General features: G+C 42.9%; 1 protein-coding gene across 2 annotated transcripts in view; it reads right to left on the bottom strand.

The window, feature by feature from the left end:
- The window catches only part of atxn10 (ataxin 10), a 350,575-nt gene that overhangs the window by 109,689 nt on the left and 226,353 nt on the right, over positions 1-14,533 (bottom strand). The window lies entirely within an intron of this gene.

Raw genomic sequence — 14,533 nt, 5'->3', positions numbered from 1 at the left:
TTTTTTTAAAGAGGTATTCAGTAATACAGATAGGGGATTATCTAGGAATGTTGTCTATATTGATTTTCAAAAGGCATTTGTAAAGGTTCCATGTCCAAGATCATTAGCAAACATGTAAGTGCACAGAATTGGAGGTAACCTTGGTGGCATGGGTTGGTAACTAGTTGGGAGGAAGGAGAATGACAACATGGAAAAGGGAGCATTTTCTGATTGGCAGAATGCAATGTGGTGCCCCCAAGGTTCTGTAATAGGGTCTCAACTTTTCACAATCTATATTAATGGCTTGGTGATGACTTGGATGATGCAAGAAAAGGCAGTGTATCCAAGTACATAGATCACAGAATCGTTACAGCACAGAAGGAGGCCATTTTGGCCAGTCATGTTGCTGGCTCTCTGAAGGAACAATTCACCTTGAGGCATACCCCGGTCTTCTCCCCATATGCCTACACATTCATCCTTTCCAGATAATAATCCAATTCCCTCTTGAAAGCCTCGACTGAACCTGCCTCCACCACACTCTCAGGCAGTGCATTCCAGATCCTAACCACTTCACTACATGAAAATGTTTTTCCTCACATCTCCATTGCCTCTTTTGCCAATTACCCTAAATCTGTGCCCTCTTGTTCTCGATCCTACCACCGACGGATATAGCTTTTCCCTATCTACTCTTACCAGACTCCATGATTTTGAATGCCACTAACAATTCTCCTCTCAACCTTCTCTTCTCCAAGAAAAACAGTCCCAGCTTCTCCAATCTATCCACTTAACTGGTTCCAAGGATGAAGAACTTAATTCCCTTGAATCTTTTCTTCACTCTCTCTAATGCCATCACATCTTTCCTAAAGTGTAGCGCCCAGCACCGGACACAATACTCCAGTTGAGGCCGAACCAGTGTTTTATACAAGTTTAACATAACTTCCTTTTTTTTATACTCTAAGCCCCTATTAATAAAACCTAGGATGCTCTCTCAACCTGTTCTGCCACCTACAATGACTTATGCACATATACATCCAGGTCCCTCTGCTCCTCCAGCCCCTTTAGAATTGTACCCTTTATTTGGTATTGTGTCTCCGCATTCTTCCTACCAAAATGAATCACTTCACACTTCTCTGCATTAAATTTCATCTGCCACTTGTCTGCCTTTTCCACCAACATGCCTACATCCTTTTTGAAGTTCTACACCATCCTCCTCACAATGCTTCCAAGTTTCGTATCATCCACAAATTTTGAAATTGCACCCTGTACACCAAGGTCTAGGTCATTAATATACATCAGGATCAACAAGGGTCCGAACGCTAACCCCTGGGGAACTCCACTACAAACCGTCCTCCATCCCGAAAAACATCTATTAACCACTACACTCTATTTCCTGTCACTCAGCCAATTTCGTATCCATGTTGCTACTATCCCTTTTATTCCCTGAGCTATAACTTTGCTCACAAGTCTGTTGTGTGGAACTTTACCAAATGCCTTTTGGTAGTCCATGTACACCACATCAACAGCACTACCCTCATCAAAAAACTTTCCAGCAAGTTACTTAAACACAATTTTCCCTTAACAAATCCATGCTGGCTTTCCTTAACCCGCATTTGCCCAAGTGACTATTTTGTCCAGAATTATTGTTTCAAGAAGCTTGCTCACCACCGAGGTTAAACCTACTGGCCTGTAGTTGCTGGGCTTATCTTTACACCCTCTTTTGAACAAGGGTGCAACATTAGCGATTCTCCAATCCTCTGGCACCACCCCTGAGTCTAAGGAAGACTGGAAAATTATGGCCAGTGCTTCCACAATTTCTACTCTCTAACCTCAGTATCCTTGGATGCATCTCATCTGGTCCTGGCGCCTTATCAATTTCAAACCCTTCAAGTGTCTGAATTTTCTTCACGTTGACCTGTGCAGCATCATCTTCCTTGGTAAAGACAGATGCAAAGTATTCATTTAATACCTCAGCTATGCTCCTGCCTCCATGTGTAAATTCCCTTTATAGTCTCTCATCGGCCCCAGTCCTCCTTTTACCACCCTTTCACGATTTATATGCCTATAGAAGACTTTTGGATTCCCTTTTATATAAGCTGCCTGTCTCTTTTCATACTCTCTCTTTCCTTCTCATTTGCTTTTTCACTTTCCCTCTGAACTTTCTATATTCAGCCTGGTTCTCGGTTGTATGTCCACCTGACATCTGTCATAAGCACACTTTTTCTTCATCATCTACATCATCTTAATCTCTATCTCTTTCATCATGCAAGGAGCTCTGAATTCATTTGCCCTATCTTTCCCCTTCGTGGGAATATACCTTGACTGTGCCCGAAATGTCTCCTCTTTAAAGGCAGCCCATTGTTTAGTTACCATCTTATCTGCCAACCTTTGATTCCAATTTATCTGGCCCAGATCCATCCTTACCCCACTGAGGTTGGCCTTCTCCTAGTTAATTATTCTTACTCTGGATTGTTCCTTGCCCTTTTCCATAGCCAACCTAAACCTTATGATACAATGATCACTATCCCCTAAATGTTCCCCTACTGACCCTTGATCTACTTGGCCTACCTCATTCCTAAGAACCAAGTCTAGCAGTGTCTCCTTTCTTGTTGTACTGGAAACATACTGCTGTAGAAAATTTTACTGAACACACTCTAGGAACTCTCGCCCCTCTCTGCCCTTTACACTATCACTATCCTAGTCCATATTGGATAATTAAAGCCCCCTATTATAACTACTTTATAATTCTTACATCTCTCTGTAATTTCCTTGCAATTTGTTCCTCTACATTTTTCCATAGTTGGTGGTCTACAGACTACACGGGGCAATGTAATTGCACCTTTTTTGTTCTTTAGCTCCAGTCAAATAGATTCTGTCCTTGACCCCACTGTGTCATCTTCTCTCTCCAGTACTGCAATGTTCTCCTTAATCAATCCTGCAACTGCTCCCCCTTTCCTATCTCTCCTGAACACCTTGTATCCAGGAATATTTAATAGCCAGTCCTGCCCTTCTTTGAGCCAGATCTCTGTTATGGCCACAACATCATATGGACTTGGCTCTGGCTGCACTCCACACATAAACCATCACTTTCATCAGTATTCAGAACTGAATACTGACTGGAGAGTGAGATGCACTTGGGACTCCTGCACTACCTGCCTGTTTTTCTTTGACTGCCTGGTGGCCACCCATTCCCTCTTGCCTGCATACTCTTAAACTGCGGGGGTGACCACGTCTAAAAATGTGCTATCCATGAAGCTCTCAGCTTCATGGATGCACCTGAGTGGCGCCAGCTGCTGTTCAAACCTGGAGCTCAAGCTGTTACAAGCGACAACATTTCCTGCCCATAGGATTATCCAGGACACGGAAGATCCTGGAGTTCCCACATGGCACAGGCTGTACACTCTACAAGTCAATGCATTCGGTGAAATAGTAAATTTTGTACACTGGAGTAGGACGTTACAGAGGGACATAGATTATGCGAGTGGGCAAAACTATAACAGCTGGGGTTCAGTGAAGGGATATGTGTGGTCATCCACTTTAGATCTAAGAAATATAATTCAGAATATTTTCTTAATGGTAAGAGACAAGTGATGGTGACAAATAGATATAGATGTCCACATACACAAAAAGCTTTGGACAGGTACAAAACAGCCATCAAAAAAGCTAATGGAATGTTGGCCTTTATGTCAAGAGGGATGACATACAAAAGTGCAGAAGTGATACCTCAGCTGTATACAGCCTTGGTCAGACCTCATCTAGAATACTGTGTACAATTTTGGGCACTGCATATCAGGGAAGACATACTGGTCTTGGAAGGAGGGCAGCCCTGATTCACCAGAATGATACCAAGTTTTAAAGGGCTAAATTCTGAGAATCCCAAAATCACAGAATAATACAGTGCAGAAGAGGCCCTTCGGCCCATCGAGTCTGCACCGATGCATTAAAAACACCTGACCTGTCTACCTAATCCCATTTGCCAGCACTTGGCCCATAGCCTTGAATGTTATGACATGCCAAGTGCTCATCCAGGTACTTTTTACAGGATATGAGGTAACCTGCCTCTATCACCCTCCCAGGCAGGGCATTCCAGACTGTCACCACCCTCTGGGTAAAAAAGTTCTTCCTCAAATCCCCCTTAAACCTCCTGCCCCTCACCTTAAACTTGTGTCCCCTCGTAACTGACCCTTCAACTAAGGTGAACAGCTGCTCCCTATCCACCCTGTCCATGCCCCTCATAATCTTGTACACCTCGATCAGGTCACCCCTCAGTCTTCTCTGCTCCAGCGAAAACAACCCAAGCCTATCTAACCTCCCTTCATAGCTTAAATGTTCCATCCCAGGCACCATCCTGGTGAATCGCCTCTGCACCCTCTCCAGTGCAATCACATCCTTCCTATAATGTGGCGACCAGAATTGCACACAGTACTCCAGCTGTGGCCTTACCAAAATCCTGTACAACTCCAACATGACCTCCCTGCTTTTGTAATCTATGCCTCGATTGATAAAAGCAAGTGTCCCATATGACTTTTTCACCACCCTATTAACCTGCCCTTCTGCCTTCAGAGATCTATGGACAAACACGCCAAGGTTCCTTTGTTCCTCAGAACTTCCCAGTGTCAGGCCATTCATTGAATACTTTCGTGTCACATTACTCCTTCCAAAGTGCATCACCTCACACTTTTCAGGGTTAAATTCCATCTGCCACTTTTCTGCCCATTTGACCATCCCGTCTATATCTTCCTGTAACCCAAGACACTCAACCTCACTGTTAACCACTCAGCCAATCTTTGTGTCATCCGCAAACTTACTGATCCTACCCCCCACATAGTCATCTATGTCGTTTATATAAATGACAAACAATAGGGGACCCGGCACAGATCCCTGTGGTACGCCACTGGACACTGGCTTCCAGTCACTAAAGCAACCGCCTGTCATCACTCTCTGTTTCCAACAGCTAAACCAATTTTGAATCCACCTTATCAAGTTACCCTGCATCCCATGTGCATTTGCTTTCTTGATAAGTCTCCCATGTGGGACCTTGTCAAAGGCTTTGCTGAAATCCATGTAAACTACATCAACTGCATAACCCTCATCTACACACCTGGTCGCATGCTCAAAAAATTCAATCAAATTTGTTAGGCATGACCTCCCTCTGACAAAGCCATGCTGACTATTCCTAATCAAATTTTGCCTCTCCAAGTGGAGATAGATTCTCTCCTTCAGAATTTTTTCCAATAGTTTCCCGACCACTGACGTGAGACTCACTGGTCTATAGTTCTTTGGCTTATCTCTACAACCTTTCTTAAATAGTGGGACCACATTAGCTGTTCTCCAGTCCTCTGGCACCTCCCCCGTGGCCAAAGAGAAATTAAAAATTTAGGGTCACAGCCCCTGCAACTTCCACCCTCGCCTCCCACAGCATCCTAGGACACAAATCGTCCGGACCTGGAGATTTGGCCACTTTTAAGCCTTCCAAAACCTCCAATACCTTGTCACGCCCTATGACAATTTGCTCAAGAACCTCACAGTCTCTCTCTCTGAGTTCCATATCTACATCCTCATTCTCTTGAGTGAAGACAGATGTGAAGTATTCATTCAACACCCTACCAATGTCCTCATGTACCAATGAGAGGTTACATAAACTTGGTTTTTATGTCTCAGCATACTGAACATTGAGTGGTGGCAAATTCAAATGCTTAACATGATATAGGGATTCCATAGGCTAGATGCAGAGAAACTTTTCTCTCGTGGGGAAATCCAGAACAAATGACTGTAATCTTAATTAGTGGTAGGACAGTATCACGCTCACGAGAAGTGCCATGATGAAAATACAGAACCAAACAGAAGTTATTAAAAAAATTGTCTTTTCCTTTAAAAAGTGGACAATATGCTGCAAAATGACCAAAGGTCAGCTGACTTGGCCTGTATATTCAAACAGTCTCACTGTCAAGGACAAAGGATATATTCCAGGCTAAGGGATGTCAATTACACCCATCCCGAAACCATCAAAAAACATTCCCGAATTGAATGGGTTCTTCTGAAACAAAGGTGTGAAGTAGCCACATCCTGGTCCATTGTGTGGTCACAGCAGGGGAGGGGGCCATGCATCTCCTAAAATAGGCTGAAAGAGATTTTTACCTTAAAAGGTAGCACTCTCTCTCTGGAGAGAGAGTGAGAGAGAGCGAGAGAGAAATCACAAGCAGTCCAAGCAAGGGCTATGAAAAAAAAGCCCAGCAAAAAACAAGGAAGGAGCCCGGCTGCAAATTCTACACTTCAACTTGCTGCAGCAGAGAACTGAAAGTCACCACTGCCTCCAATCTGAAGTTTTAACCACCATAAAACTACAAACACCCAGGCCTGCAAGAAAATTCAACAGGTTTACAGTGAACCCCAATGACCTACCTCATTTCAAACCAATTACCCTTTTCCTCTCCAGTTATCTATTCGTGAGTGTGTGAATGCGGTTGCGACCATTTCAGGAATGAATATTGTTCAATAAATAGTTAATTTTCTGTTTTAAATCTATAGGAAAACCTGTCACTCTCTTAATTTGACAAATAAAACCAAAGGGGTTAAAACACTAGGAGCAAACACTTGCTGAGGTCAGTTGGGAGGTGAACAGTGGGAACAAGCCACGCCATCACCCACTTGGCTGTAGCACCAGCTACAGTGAAATCAGGACGCATTTGTTCCACAGAAAGGATAGTGAAAATCTGGAATTCAGTCCCCTAACAGGCTGTGGATGCTAAATCAGTTGAAAATTTCAAAACTGAGATTCATCAATTTTTGTTAGGTAAGGGTATCAAGGGACATAGAACAAAAGGCAAGTAAATAGAGTTGAGCTACAGATCAGTCACGATTTAACTGAATGATGGAATAAGTTTAAAGGGCTGAATGGCCTACTTTTGTACTTAAGTTCCTACATGCACCTTGTTTGTAGTCCAATCAAATCCACAATTTTTGCAGGGATAGAAATAACCAGCCCATTCAGCTATCCAGAACAGGTTAAATTAAAAAAAAATACAGGCAGACAAGTACACATTTATTGTTATCAGCCCCAGGGCCATGAATGCCAAGTATGTCAGGTATGCATTATTCAATTTGAGAATGTGCTGCAAAGAACATAATAAAGTGTATTTTACTGATGCTGGGCTCCAGCATGGTTTTGAGAATAGTAATGGGTTGAATGTTCAGACCACAATTGTGGCAGCAACATTCCAGAGATCGAATTTGTCATTTACATGACTGCATAACTATAGATCATTGTTCTGCTCAGGCCCTATATCCACTTACATCTCTCAATTAAACAGTCAAGGTATCAAGTCCGAACTATAATGCAAATAAATCTGGGAAACAACAGTAACAAAGGAAACAACTATCTTGCTGAGCCAACTTTTTCCTCCTCATTCAGGAAATTCCCTTTTAACCCCCCCTGGCCCCACCCCCAGCTTCCCCATACCTATCTCTTATTAAAGAGGTGGGCAGGTAGCTTGCTGCCAGGCCTCTCCTGCTCTGTGCACTCTGAGGTGTGCTAGAATGACCCACATTGATTTGGCTACCAACTGGAAAGCATATACAATGTATGTGATTGTGCAAATAGTTTTGCAGCAGAGTGCCACAGGGTGCACTTCACTGATTCTGAAACCGAGGAATGAAAACCTGGCTCCAGAAGTATGTACATCTGAATGTGACTGCCCAATGCAACGTTATGTTTCTTTGAGGCAACTTTTCCCCTCACTTTCAGAATCAGTGATCTGCCAACCAGCTAATAGATGGCAGAGCTAGATTTGGGAAAGACAAAGAGAGGTAGAGGCATCAAAAGAAAGACTTTGAATTTATATAGCACCTCAATATGTCTACAGGATGTTGAAGGTATTTCACTTTTGAAGCACATTAATTAAAAAACCATGTCAAGCAATCCCATCCGAAAGCCCTAAAAATATCTGCTAGAAACCCAACGACTCCCACAGCTACCCTAACTGCACTTCCACCTATTCCGCTTCCTGTAAGAACTCTATTCCGTTCTCTAAGTTTCTCAGTCTCATCTGTCCAGTAGCTGCCACCTTCCGTAACAGTGCTTCTGATATGTCTTCCTTTTCCTACAACTGAGAATAACCCTCCACCATGTTTGGTGGGGGCCCTTAACCGATTCCATCCCATTTTCCACATCTACTCTCAGCCTTTCCCTTTTCTTCCAGAACTACAACAGAATTCCCTTTGCCCTCACCTTTGACCCTGCCAGCCTCTGCATTCAACAGATTACCCCTCACCATTTCCTCCAGCATGAAACCACCACCAAACCCATCTTCCCCTTGTCACGTTCACGCAAGGAGAAATTATGAACTATAAAATGAACAAGATGGAGTAAGAGGTCAGGTGACCTGTCCTGTACTGTGAATACACATGGCAACTGCTGGAACCCTGAACAAATTGTCATGTCTGGTTAAGTGCTAAAGAAAGCATTAGAAATGTAAATGAATGATTCAATGTTAATGACAACCCCTCTTCAAAAAGTTGGGCTAACAATGACTTTGCAGACATATAGACTCCAGACACAAACTCAAAATAATGGGTGTGGAAAAACACCACTTTATCAAGATAGCATAGAGATAAGCAACATCCAAACCCATTGTCTAACACTGGCCACACCAGCAAACACCATTTATGAAACACAATGGGAGAGAAACTTGGATACCTGACTGAAGCCAAGTCTTATTAAAAAGGTGGGCAGGTAGCTTGCTGCCAGGCCTCTCCTGCTCTGTGCACTCTGAGGTGTGCTAGAATGACCCACATTGATTTGGCTACCAACTGGAAAGCATACATAATGTATGTGATTGTGCAAATCGTTTTGCAGCAGAGTGCCACAGGGTGCACTTCACTGATTCTGAAACCGAGGAATGAAAACCTGGCTCCAGAAGTATGTACATCTGAATGTGACTCTGCCCAATGCAACGTTATGAAGCCAATAAAGAGTTTTGAATAAGAGACATTTTCTGTGCAGAAAGCCAGAAGCCAGAAGGAAGAAAGACCCATCCCAACAAGGAGAATGACCCTGCCAGAATATCATCTTAAAACTACCTAGAGGCAGAGACGAAAAGTGACCTTGAAACTTCCTACCTGAGCAACTGTAATAGGATTTCTGCCATTGAACTGTGACTTGAAATTTAACCAAAGTAGTCTGCAGCAAAGCATCTGTCCACCTGAAACTTTCCCAAGCTTGATGTCAGAGAACCAGGAAAAAGGAAAAACAGACCTGCACCGTTTTTAAATCTTCCTCTCGGGGAAAAAAACAAGGTTTCACAGCGAACTCTTTGTTAACACTATCGGATCTAAATGCATGCTATCTTTTAGTGACTGAGAGTGAGTGAGTGAGTGAGTGACTGTGAATGAGAGAGTGAGAGAGTGAGTGGATGACACTGTGAATATTTTCGGGTATTGTTTAATTAACATTTATCTTCCTTAAAACCTATGAGAAAACCTGCCATTTGTCTGTTTATTGACCATTAAATTGCTCAAGGGTTAGAACCAATTCTAATAAAAACACAGTCTTCAGTCAGTTGAGAAGTGAAAAGGGAAACCACCTCTATCATTTCCCTAAATTAAAAGCAAAATACTGCGGATGCTGGAAATCTGAAATAAAAACAAGAAATGCTGGAAATACTCAGCAGGTCTGGCAGCATCTGTGGAGAGAGAAGCAGAGTTAACATTTCAGGTCAGTTCTGAAGAAGGGTCACTGACCTGAAACGTTACCTCTGCTTCTCTCTCCACAGATGCTGCCAGACCTGCTGAGTATTTCCAGCATTTCTTGTTTTTATTTCTATCATTTCCCAACTGTCCGTACCACCCTTCCCTCCCAGTATTCAGAAGTAACTGTTCCCTCTGCACCACCCTGGTCCACTCTTCATTCAGCCCCAACACCCCTTCCCCTTTCCACAGCATCTTCCCGTGCAAGCAGAGGAGATGCAACACCTTTCCCTTTTAGCACCTCCATTTTCATCGTCTAGGGACCCAAACACTCCTTTCAGGTGGAACACTGATTTACTTGTACATTTTACAATTTAGTGTACTGTATTCACTGCTTCTACACTGGGGAGACGAAACGCAGATTGAGTGACTGCTTTGTGGAACACCTCTCTCCTGCCTTCCATCCCATCATTAACATTCCCTTTTGTTCTTTCCTCCCCCCTCCCCCTACCTCTGGACTTGCTTAAAACGCATTACATCCCGAACTTTTTCCAGTTTTGGTGAAAGGTCATCAACCTGAAACGTTAACTTTGTTTTTCTCTCCACAGATGCTGCCTGACCTGCTGGGCATTTCCAGAAGTTTCTGTTTTCATTCCTACAAATGGTAAATGAGATGATTTACCTGGCAATCTTTCTTTTGTGGTGATTTTTGATGGGGGGGGGGGGATATTAATAGGATACCAGGAGCACATCCTAATTTTCAAAAACACCATGGGATCTTTCACATCCACCTGAACAAGCAAACTGGGCCTTAGTTTAAAATCTCATCTGCTAGCTTGTACCTCAGATAATGCAGTGTCAATTCTGTACCATACGGTGATGAATCAACTGGGGTATTTTAATTCTCAAACCTCATTACAACCCCACTGGCAAGTTTTCCACCAGATTCTTTACTCCACTAGGAAACCTGCTCACTTCCAGAGGGCAATTTCCCGTGAGTCAGCCAGAGGTCTAGTCAAAGCAGAGAGGCAACTCAAAGCAAGATTACATTCACTTCCAGCTGATTTCACGCTGGGATTGGTGGAACAAGAAACTGATTCAGCGTGAGTTGCAGTAAAGTCTCCAAGTTCTCTGAGGCCTTGCTGAAGAGGTCAGGGCAAAGAGGGGAATATTCTTTCCAAGAAGCTCACTTGGTAGCAGATGTGGAATGAAAATTGAAGGTTTTTGTCGCACTATTTCAGGCCTCTTTTTTGCTGTCAGGATGGTAAGTCACTCCTCCAATATTTCAACTCCCAGTTAGGAGTAGGCAATAAAACAGCCTTGCAGGCATGCCGTGCCCAGCCCCACGCTGGCCATGCAAATAATCGCATCCTCATAATTTGTTGCAGGTTCTGGGCCTTTGGGGTTGGGCAGACAGGTCCTGGAGTCTGCAGGACCCAGGAATTTCAAACCTCAAGCGTTCACATGCCAATACGATCACCACACCACCAAAGGATTATCATCAATGAGAAAAGTCAGTCTTCTCAGAAAACTCGGCTGTGGAGATACTTAGACACTAGCATTGCAGTGGCAATGTCCTGAGAATAAAATGAGCAAAAGAATACAATCAACTAGGGCAGTTATTTAGGGTGACATCACCAGAATTTTTTTTTTGCACAGTTACATTGCACCTGGTTTAATACTGGTAAATTGGACCTCGTCTTTTCCAACCGAGCTCAACCAGCGTAATTCAGTTACAATTCAAATTTCAAATGACTTACAGGGACTCCAGTAGATTGTGTCAGGCAGCAAAAATCTTTTTGAAAAGCAAAGGTTTGAAAGATATTAAGGTAATGTCACATGGCCAAGTTGTAGAAACACTCGACTCCTCCAGCGTGTTGCTAGATGGGCCAGCTGATTCAAAATCAAATCAATCGACAGTTTTGTGGGCAGGAGTTTAAAGGAACATGCAGCTTTACTCTTGTACTAGAAAGGCAAATCTAGGAGCTCCACAACATGCACACCATCGCAACAAATTCGTAACAAAGGCACATTAAAAGTTGCAGCATAAATGAGCACTGGTGGCCAAGTTGGCAGAATTACTGAGAACCCCAAACTTTACTAACATTGACAACATCTCAACAGAGAGAAAATGACAGAATTTTAAACAGCAGGAATCCCTGCAATGTAAACACAACAATGAGAAGGAATAAAACACCAACCAAATGCTTGACCTCAGTAGATTTAATTCCTTAACAAAAGAGACTACTTGAAAACCGCACTGGGCTCTTGTATTCAAAAGCAGCCACCGCTGTGATTGCTGTGGAATGGAATTAAGTATCAGACAATGATGAGCCATTTCAAGACTGACAAACCGTATCTTTTTGACAGCTGCATAAATGTTGCATCCACAGCTGGCTATTGTTGGCTGCATACTTCATTAGGAATCATTTGATAGAAAGGACTGATGTAATGAGCAATGACAGCATTTGCCTTGTTACCTGTGCATTAATAGTAGCTAGTGGAATTCAAAATATCCAATAGATTTTATTTAATTTAGCCAACTGAACAATGCACCAATTCAGAATTTTCATTTATTGATCAATTGAAATATCTAGAGTCTTACATTTCTGCCTGTGTTTTTTCTCCCAGATAATACTGAAACCAGCTGCAAGGAGTTTCACAAGATTGTCCCAGGTGATTCTCATCTCATTTTTGGAAAAACACCTGACTTCTGGTTCTTCCAAAATAATACAGCTAATATTACTGAATTATACAATCTTCAAGCACAGAAGGCCATTCAGCCCACTCTAAAAGAGTTATCTGCATAGTTACATACTCTTTGGGATTAAACCTGTATCTGTCTCTTAAGCTAGGAGTGAACTGATGCTTCAAGACTTTGTGCTTTCATGCTGAACATTCAACTGAATCTGAAAAGCAGCTGCAACACATGGTACAATGAAATATTTTCAGAGCAAACCTCACCCAAGAATGTCACTCAAAGAATTAAAAATGTTTGCCTTCCTGTAGTATTACAATGTTCTTCTTGTTTAAACAGTATAAGCTCATTAGATTGTTGACAGAACAGGTTTGAGGAAGTTATTGACCTTAATCGTGAGGAAAAAGAATCATAGCGCAGCAAATACCAATAGTTAACTAAGGAGCACTTCAGCAACCTGTGCTCTAATACATCTCCCCTGTATTGAAACTTGCTAGATATAATGTTCTCATGATCAGTCCTCCCTGATAAACAGAAACTGTGCTGTTATCAAGTGTGGCATCAGATCTCCTATTCTCCTTGCTCTTTCTGCACATTTAAACACACCACCCCTATTTTTTTCCCCCTTTCAGTCTCTAAGATTCTCAATATTTACTGCCCTCCCAAGCACCTTCCTTCTTGAAAGTGCTTATCTCCTGCCCAACTTCAGCCTCTGCAGTAAGCGATTCCTCAATGACAGTGACTTTAATTTACACCTGAACATAGCCTTCTCAACCCCGAGTTCTTTACCCTCCAGGCTACCACTGATATCATCCTTTGTGATGTCTCTCCAATGCAAGCTTATGGCCACCCCCAATCCCATCAGTGTGTGGCTTCAAAGCCATAGAAGCTTTTCATCATTTACACAGCACTCTCCAAACACTTCTGGCATTTCTATCTTCCTATGCCACAAACTTTCATTGTCACTTTCTTTAAAATTACTACCACCCAACTCTTTCTCAAATGCCCTAATTCCAGTCTTCCCTTCCTCTGCCACCCTTTGATCCAAAGCAGCCTCCAATTCACTCTGTTCCTCCTGGTACAACCACCTCCAGGGCCTTGGAACTGTGGCTCACATGCTTCAACCCAACTTGGTAACTCATGAGCATGCCTGCTCACTGCCAGATCAAGCCACACCACCTCAAGCTAGACCACACCGCCCTCACCTGGTCAAAACTGCTTACTACCCCAAGATCAAAGCCAGAAACCTTAAACTCATTGGGGGGTATTTTCAACTGAAAAATAACATGCGGCTGACAATTGAAAATAGGTAGGTGTGGGGGGAAGCTCAGCCAACCCACTGATACCCAAAGCCTACCTGACACAATTTTCAGAGGAGCCTGTAAATGGGACAGCAGCCCTTCACCTGAAACAGACTGGAGGCTGTTTAAATATTCCAATTGGGTTCCTGCACCTGTTGTCAGACCCCAATTGCAACATTCAGCATGTGCTCCACCAATTTGTACCAGGCAGTGGTGACTTAAACAGTGGTCCTTAAAGATCCACTCAAAAGATGGCACCAGAAACAACTTATTTTTTAGTAAGCCCAAGAAGAGCAAGAGAGCTCATGACCCCCAAATAAACTCTGGCCCGCCTCTGGCCAGTTTAAGGCTGTCCCTGGGATTGCGTGCCAGAAGACTTGGCACGCAAGCGGTCAATTTCCCATCTTCCAACAACCAGTAAGCTGTAGCATTCGGCCCCGCTCTAACCATCAGCATTTCCTTTCTGCTTGATTTGTGGTTTTTTTTCCATCCTTAATGGGAAATTTGGGATGTCTTTTCCTTCATAAGGTCCATAGAAATCAAGGTGTTACTTTTGGAACGCAACCGCTTGGAGAACGGGATGATCCATCTTAAATTCACGAGAAGAAAAAAATCTTTTGATGGAATCTTGTGGAAACTTGGCACCGAAGAGCTCTACCTGATTTATAAATATGAAAAGAGCATTCCCCCACTCCTGAAATAACTGCAGTTAACAGTCTTTTTCTTAGAGGATAACACCAGTCCTAAAAAGGTACAGGTAAAGACTGGCAAATACTGTTAGCACATCAGTACAGAACGAAATCTGTACTGTACTAGGATGTCTTGTTCACCGGTGGACGCCTTAGTTGGCGTCACTATCCTTACTTGATTATGT

The sequence above is a fragment of the Heterodontus francisci genome, chromosome 18, assembly GCF_036365525.1.
Source record: "Heterodontus francisci isolate sHetFra1 chromosome 18, sHetFra1.hap1, whole genome shotgun sequence".
Lineage (NCBI taxonomy): Eukaryota > Metazoa > Chordata > Chondrichthyes > Heterodontiformes > Heterodontidae > Heterodontus > Heterodontus francisci.
This window is presented reverse-complemented; position numbering and strand designations above follow the sequence as displayed.